The 8379-nt window shown below is 31.7% G+C and overlaps 1 long non-coding RNA gene across 1 annotated transcript; it reads left to right on the top strand.

The window, feature by feature from the left end:
• The first annotated feature begins 1028 nt into the window (after window positions 1-1028).
• LOC142290605 (uncharacterized) lies at window positions 1029-6027 on the top strand. Its single transcript, XR_012750350.1, has 4 exons — window positions 1029-1201; window positions 3047-3133; window positions 3746-3802; window positions 5740-6027. It is a non-coding gene; the product is annotated as an uncharacterized LOC142290605 (long non-coding RNA).
• Window positions 6028-8379: the final 2352 nt, after the last annotated feature.

Raw genomic sequence — 8379 nt, 5'->3', positions numbered from 1 at the left:
AGAACATAGCTGCATATATAGGGCATAAAGCACAGACATCCAGAGAACATAGCTGCATATATAGGGCATAAAGCACAGACCTCACATAGCTGCATATATAGGGCATAAAGCACAGACCTCACATAGCTGCATATATAGGGCATAAAGCACAAATCTCACATAGCTGCATATATAGGGCATAAAGCACAAATCTCACATAGCTGTATATATAGGGCATAAAGCACAAATCTCACATAGCTGTATATATAGGGCATAAAGCACAGACCTCACATAGCTGCATATATAGGGCATAAAGCACAGACCTCACATAGCTGCATATATAGGGCAGAAAGCACAAATCTCACATAGCTGCATATATAGGGCATAAAGCAGAGGCATCATCTCCTATGCTATATATATTATTATGTATATCATTACCCCCAGCCTCAGCCACCTATAGTCTAATACCACAGACATTAATAATGTGTCTGCAGCAGAATGTGACACTTGTATTGTCAGGCTGCATTTCTCAGTCATCTGCATTGGAGAGTAATGGACTATTCATGACTGGCAGCACAATAATGCTTCTCATGTATAAATGCTCAGATTGTGGAAGGACTTGGCAATGTCAGCCATACTCCCAGCTCAGCAGCCAATGCCCCATGCTATGAAGAAGAAGAATCACATGTAGCATTCCTTATTCTAACACTTGTTGCTATTGCTCTATTCTATTCTATTAAATTATGAACATGTATTTTTTATTATTACTAATCATCTGTGCATAAAATGTTTAGCTTCCATTAATCATTTTATCTTATTTTTTTTATTACTCTTTTTTTTGGGCTTATTTTTGCAGTTTTATATGAAATTGTTACTAAGGGTGGTACTCTCAAGTGTAGTCCTCACTGCAGCAATATCTTATCAGTTATGATTCACAGGCTCAATTCATCCACTAATGAGTCAGTGCAGTGTCTGATGCAGCTTTGTATCTCCATCGGATGAGATAATATCCTCCTGCTCAGACTTCTTCCTTTCTGAAGATGTGGAGGATCTGGGCTGAGGATGATGATGGAGGATTATACATGAAAACCTCCTTCCCTTCTATACTGCAGGGATCGCCAGCATTTTCAGGATCTTTGGGAAGGAGGAGAAAAAAAAAGATTTGCTGTCTTCTGCCAATTCCTCAGCAAAGCAAGAAAAGCACTGAAAGCAGAAATGTCAGGTAATAATATACACAGATCTATACAGCACCATACACAGCATATACTTTGTATGTATCCAGAAAGCATTGGAATGCAAATATATGATCTTCAGGATCCCAAAAAGGATTAAAAAACATCTGTAAAATAAAAAGAAAACAAATCTATATATATTTTCTACTTTATAAAGCAGCAAATTGTATAAAATCCCAAATACAGAAGTGGATCTAGAAGATATGTTATCATTTGGCTCAGCTCATTCTGTTGTTTATCCATTTCCATAGGATATCAGTCCTCAATGGATCATTTTAATGATTCATTCATTATTAAAACGATTTAGCTGAATTGTTTATCCCAAAAATCTTCATTTCAATTTCAGTGTGAAAGGGCAAACGTTAAGGTTAAAAAATTGCAAATAATATTGCACAACATTTTACAGGAGTCACTGTGGCTTACTATTTCATAACTAGATTGGTCTATTTATTATTTATTCTAAGTATTTACTGCTGATCTGTATGAAATGGAAGAAAAGGAGAGACATGAGCAACATTCTGGCTTGTATAATGCTGATTTACTGATTTACATGTTATTTACTATTAACAGTTTGACCACATTTATTTTAGAATTCATCAATTATTTCTTACTTTAAATTAAATAATTCAATACATAATATAACCTAAGTAATATGTGACTGGTACAAAGTACATGGAATACACTAATATATTATAGGGGTAATATACTTCAGCATATATTAACACCAAATATTTGATATTCTTAATATTCTTAATATCCTTATTAGTACTATTCATAATAATAATAATAATAATATAATAATGATAATAATAATAATAATAATTTTCTCCTCTTATTAAATAAGCAGCATTAGCCTTAGTTATGTAATAATTTTTCCTATCATGTTAGATTGATTTTGAAAATATAAAGTCTGTCTATCTATTATATCTATCTATCTATGTATGTATTTATCTATCTAATATCTATCTATCTATCTATCCAATATCTATCTATCTATCTATCTATCTATCTATCTATCTATCTATCTATCTATCTATCTATCCAGCTATCTATCTATCTAATCTATCATCTATCTATTTATCTATCTATCTATCCAGCTATCTATCTATTTATCTAATATCTATCTATCATCTATCTATCTATCTATCTATCTATATGTCTATCCTATCTATTTATCTATCTAATATCTATCTATCCTTCTATCTATCTATCTATCTATCTATCTATCTATCTATCTATCTATCTATCTATATGTCTATCTATCCTATCTATTTATCTATCTAATATCTATCTATCCTTCTATCTATCTATCTATCTATCAAATATCTATCAATCTAATATCTATCTATCATTTATTTACTTAATATATCATAAAAAGCTTTTTTTATTAATTCTACTAATATTATTGATAATAATAATAATAATAGTTTAAATAACATTAATAATTGAAACAGTAATTTGCTCTTTGACAGTCCTGCCAATATTTATATTAACATTTTATATTAGTAAGATTTTATTAGAATCAGTTGAAATTGTAAATTACTGTGATTTTTTTTTAACCAAACATCATTTCTTTTGTAAAAGTTTTTTTCTAATATATTAAGATAAATTAAAAATAATGAAACAATATTTAAAACTGTGTAATTTTATTCCAGAATGTGTGACTTTTTTTAAGTATGTTGTTACTGACAGCATTAAGCGCAGACATAGGTTAATGATCAGATTTCTTTTGTCTGTTATCCATTTATTTGATATATTTGTTGTTTACTAATACTGGAGGTGAAGTAATTTGCCTTTACATTGATTTCTGTGTTAATATTGTTTGTCTTTTAAAGTGCCAATGACAAGACAAGACAAAGTGATCAGACATCCCAACAAAAAGCTTTGTACTGGATGAAAAGGAAAACATGTCTATTGTGGATGTAACAAGCTCATGGATTCTTGCTACATTGTATCCATTGTGTTCTGAACTTGTACTGTTCACATTCATTTAGTGTTTTTGGATGCTATTTTAGGATCATATTCATTCATTTTTCTGCAACTATTTCATTACAAATTTTCAGTTTATTTTTTTTTATGAAGAAGTTAAATGTTTTTCTTATTAAAATCTATTTTCTTAACATATCGGTGAATAATATTGATATTATAATACCAATCATAATAAAATTGAAATAACGGAAATACACTAGAGAAATGTATTCATACTAATGTAATAATATGGATTACTATGATGATATTCAGAGGTTTTTATTTTAATATTATATATATATATATATATATATATTGTTCACAAATATATAAAATAAATAGAAATATTATAATTTTGAAGCAAATATTCAGAGTTTTTGTTAATTATTATTATTATTATTATTATTATTATTATTATTATTATTATTATTATTATTATTTGTATTAACCAAAAATAAAATGAAACTGGGCATTTATTCACTTTTTACTTATAAGTTTAACATTGAAAAAAAAATATATATATATTAACATATTTGTGTATTCTTTCTTTTTTTTTTAATGTTTAGGTTGAACCCCAAAGGATGATTATTTAGTAAATGTATAAAGGCACTAATTATTAAGCTGTAAGTAATTTATTAGAAAAAAATCTAATTGTAGCTAACCAAATAATAAATAGTACCACAATACTAAAGGATTTTATAATATGTTTATTAACATTGTGTTATACTTTAAATTAAGATAATTAGATACAATGCAAAAGTTTTATAAAGCAGAAAGTATAAAGTGATAAATATGCAATAATGTATTTAGAATTTTGATTTCTATCTCATACATTAATTTCATGACTATCCTCTTATGAATTATGTTCCAATGCTATATTGCTACATATCATGCATCCTATCTGTGCCCGGCTTTTATCCAGAAAAAAATATATATGATTTTTCATTATACATCAATGCAGTAATCATCAAGCAATCTATATGGAATCCATATTTATACATCAGCAGTTATTAAAATGTAAAAATACAAGTATAGAATCTGCATTCCCATGATGAGCTTTCGGTGAGTTTTTGATGTTGCAGAATTTATTCACCTATAATATAAATAAGATTACCTGCATTTTTTTACATGGGTTTTTATCACATTTTTGGCACTTATTTTCTTTTTGATGTGTCATGTTTTAATTAAAGCTGCTTTGTTTTTGATATTTCCTGATATTTCTCTTTGACAGAACTTTTCTTATGGGCAGATTATATGCGTCTTTAATTCGAAATGCACTAAAAATGCAAGTGCGTTTTTTACTTGCCAATTTTTTGCATCTAATGCAAAAAATCTGCACATAAAACTCAGCGAACCCGCAAGAGAAACTGAGATGTTGTGGATTTGAATCACGCACCGCAGTTTACGCTGATTACTAAGAAGCACAGTAGGTAGGAGACTTCTATAAAGCTCATCCACGTTACTGAAACGGTAAGGCTATGTTCACACAAGGCTTTTTTGGTAAGTTTTTGCTGCATTTTTTAGCTGCAGATTTTCCTTGGTTTTATGCAAATCCATGCTAATAAAAAGCTGCTTTTTACAGTCCCAGCAAAGTTTACGAGATTTCTGAAATCACACACACACACACACACACACACACACACACACACACACACACATCATTTTTTTTCCTGACTGTTTTGTCAAATACCTGCGTTTTTGGTCAGGTTTTTAAAGAATGAGCATGTCAATTCTTTGTTGTAGATTTGCTGCGTTTTTTTATTGATACAACCCATTTTGTAGAAAAAAAATCAGCAAACCCGCACCAAATCTGCAGTAAAAAACGCATCAAAAACGCACCAAAAACGCAGATGACTCAAAGGAGATTTCCTGCCACAAGATCAGGTTTTGGTCAGGAAAAAAACTTACCAAAATAGTTCTGTGTGAACATAGCCTAAGGCTGTATTCACACAGGGTGTTTTTGCTGCTTTTTTTTTTCTACAGTAAAACTGTAGTAAAACCTCATCTCTCTTTGGTGCGTTCTTTTTTCTGGCTTTTTTCCACTTCCTCATTGCTTTGTGTAGGTAAAAAACGCGAAAAAATTATTGAAAGAATTGACATGCTACTTCTTTAAAAAAAAATGCAGCAAAAAATAAGTAGGCTGACATTTCAGACCAAAAAACAAGAAAAGTGTTTTCTGTGTGTGCATGAGATTTCTGGAATCTTATAGGCTTTGCTGGTACTGTAAAAACAGCATTTTATTAGCATGTATTTGCATAAAACCAATGAAAAAAACATGCAAAAAAAAACATGTGTGAACAGAGCCTAAGATGCTGCTGTTTTGATGTAGTGAAAATACACATCAAAAACTCACAAAAAAATCATTGTTGGTTATAAATGACTTAGTGACAAAATATAGAATTGCTGGAAGAAGGTTGAACTAGATGGACCCAGGTCTTTTTTCCACCTATGTAACTATGTAACTATGCACAGCCTTAAAAATTGCAATTTATCTATAAAAATCCAATGTTATATGGATGATTCATATGAGATCTGATTTTTTTTCTTTAAACTCTCATAGATTTGAATACGTGGCATCCTAACTACAGAAGAGAATAGCACATGCTGCTCGATTTTCATGATGATGTTTGGTCTTTGTGAAAAATAAAACAGGCATTAGGACAGCCATATTTAATAACTGGCTCACATACTGTCAGTTTTTCTTCATTGACAACTCTTGAAGAGGAAATACTATTGTGTGAATGCAGCCTAAGTGAATATATTGTAGCCAGAATAAAGTTCATCCAGAACTGCCTGTGTAAGTTTTAATTGTCGCGTGTTTTATAGCATTTGTCTATAATAAATAAGTTTTGGCGAGAATATATATATATATACAATTATATATTATGTATATATATATATACACTGTATATATATATATATATATATATATATATATATATATATACACACACACTGTATATATACATATTGAAAACTTCCTTTACTTCCCCAACATATTACTTGTGGTATCTTAATTCAAATATATATATATATATATATATATATATATATATATATATATATATATATATATATATATAATAAAAAAGTATATATATACACAAAGCATATATATATATATATATATATATATATATATATGTATACATATATACTGTATATAGCTAGATAGATAGATAGCTGGATAGATATAATAAATGTAAAATATCTATTTGTGAACAAATGTAATTTAACTGCTGACCGTGTAACCAAAGGAATGACATTTAATTATCGTACAGTCATACTATGAACATGCTTCTGTCATATATCTTATGTATGTATCTGTGTATTATGTCTGTGTCTATCAATATATCAGCTATATTTACAAAATAGTAAAATAAAGTGATTGACATTTACCAGATTTGTGTTTGTACATACAATGGCGGCTGTATTGAGTATCTCAGCATTCTATTATCTTATATGAACAAGCGATCTTTTACAGTATTAGTTTTCCTAAATTAGTATCCGTAATATGGTTTCCCCATATTTGAAGGTCCTGGTTGAAGGAGAAATCCAGCACTCGCCAGTCACTCCAATTATTTTTGTGCTTTCCTTTTTACATAGTTCTCCAGGTGAGGTCATTAATATAAGCTAACCTAAAAATTCTATTGAAAATATTCATACAAATCTGCAATTTTTTGTCTGTTTTTCTCTTTTCCTCTTTTCTCATCACGTTTGGTCAAACTACGGCTATGTTCACAAAAGGCAATTTTGCTGCGCTTTTTTTTTTTTAAACAAAAACTGATCTCTTTGCAGTAAAAAAAGCTATGATTTTTGATGTGGTTTTTTTACCACCTTTTTGTTGTATTTTTTTGCTGCTGTTTTTTTTGCTCCTTTTTTTGCGATTTTTGCTGTGTTTTTGGTATGTCATTTGTCTACAGTACATGTTTAAATAAAGTTAGTTTTGTTCACCAAAAATGCAACGAAAAGCGCAGCTGTGCTTTTTCACTTTTTCATTGCTTTCAATGATGAAAAAAGCAGGAAAAACTCTACAAAATTTGGCAGGCTGCTTCTTTCAAAAACAGCAGTTTTCCCATTTCAGTCAGTAAAAAAAAGCAGGTGTGTGTCTGTGTGCATGAGATTTCTGGAATCTCATAAGTTTTGTTGGTACAGTAAAAAGCAGCTTTTTATTAGCATTTATTTGCATAAAATAATGAAAAACCATGCAAAAAACGAACAAAAAAACGCACTGTGTGAACATAGCCTAATAGTAACATTCCGTGTAAAGTACAAAAATATTTCACACCACTTTACAATTCAGAAAATACACGTACAAACAATATCACGTGATATTATATCACAAACAATACGTGACTCCTAGTGCACACAGGACACAATATCAGATCTGCAGAAGGGGATAGGAACAATCCTGAACAAGGACAAAACCTCCGGAGTGCCTCTTGAAAGGATATGGACACCTTTTAGGGGTACTTTGCACGCTGCGACATTGCTAGCCGATGCTAGCGATGCCGAGCGTGATAGTCCCCGCCCCCGTCGCACATGCGATATCTTGTGATAGCTGCCGTAGTGAACATTATCGCTATGGCACACGCACTTTCCTGCCCTGCGACGTCACTCTGGCCAGTGACCCGCCTCCTTCCTAAGGGGGCGGGTCGTGCGGTGTCACAGCGACGTCACACGGCAGGCGGCCAATAAAAGCGGAGGGGCAGAGATGAGCGGGACGTAAACATCCCGCCCACCTTCTCCCTTCCGCATTGCCGGTGGACGGCGGACGCAGGTAAGGAGATGTTTGTCGCTCCTGCGGCTTCACACACAGCGATGTGTGGAGCTGCAGGAACGACAAACAACATCGTACCTGTGAACGCACCGACATTATGAAAATGAACGACGTGACACAGATCACCGATTTTTGACTGTTTCAGGCTCGTTCATCTTCTCTTCTAGGCTTTACACGTTCCGACGTCGTTACCGGCGCCGGATGTGCATCACTTTCGATTTGACCCCGACGATATCGCAGTAGCGATGTCGCAACGTGCAAAGTACCCCTTAGTCTTTTGGATTAAAATAATGTTTGCAATAGGGTTTTATAGGGTTAACCTCTACAGCTTTTATTATAAGTTGAAAGATTGACTTTCTATTATTAATCAAATGATAGAAATAAGATAAGGGATACGCAACGACACCATGCCTTCCAAAT

This window comes from Anomaloglossus baeobatrachus, chromosome 2 (assembly GCF_048569485.1).
Source record: "Anomaloglossus baeobatrachus isolate aAnoBae1 chromosome 2, aAnoBae1.hap1, whole genome shotgun sequence".
In the NCBI taxonomy this organism is placed as follows: Eukaryota; Metazoa; Chordata; class Amphibia; order Anura; family Aromobatidae; genus Anomaloglossus; species Anomaloglossus baeobatrachus.
This window is presented reverse-complemented; position numbering and strand designations above follow the sequence as displayed.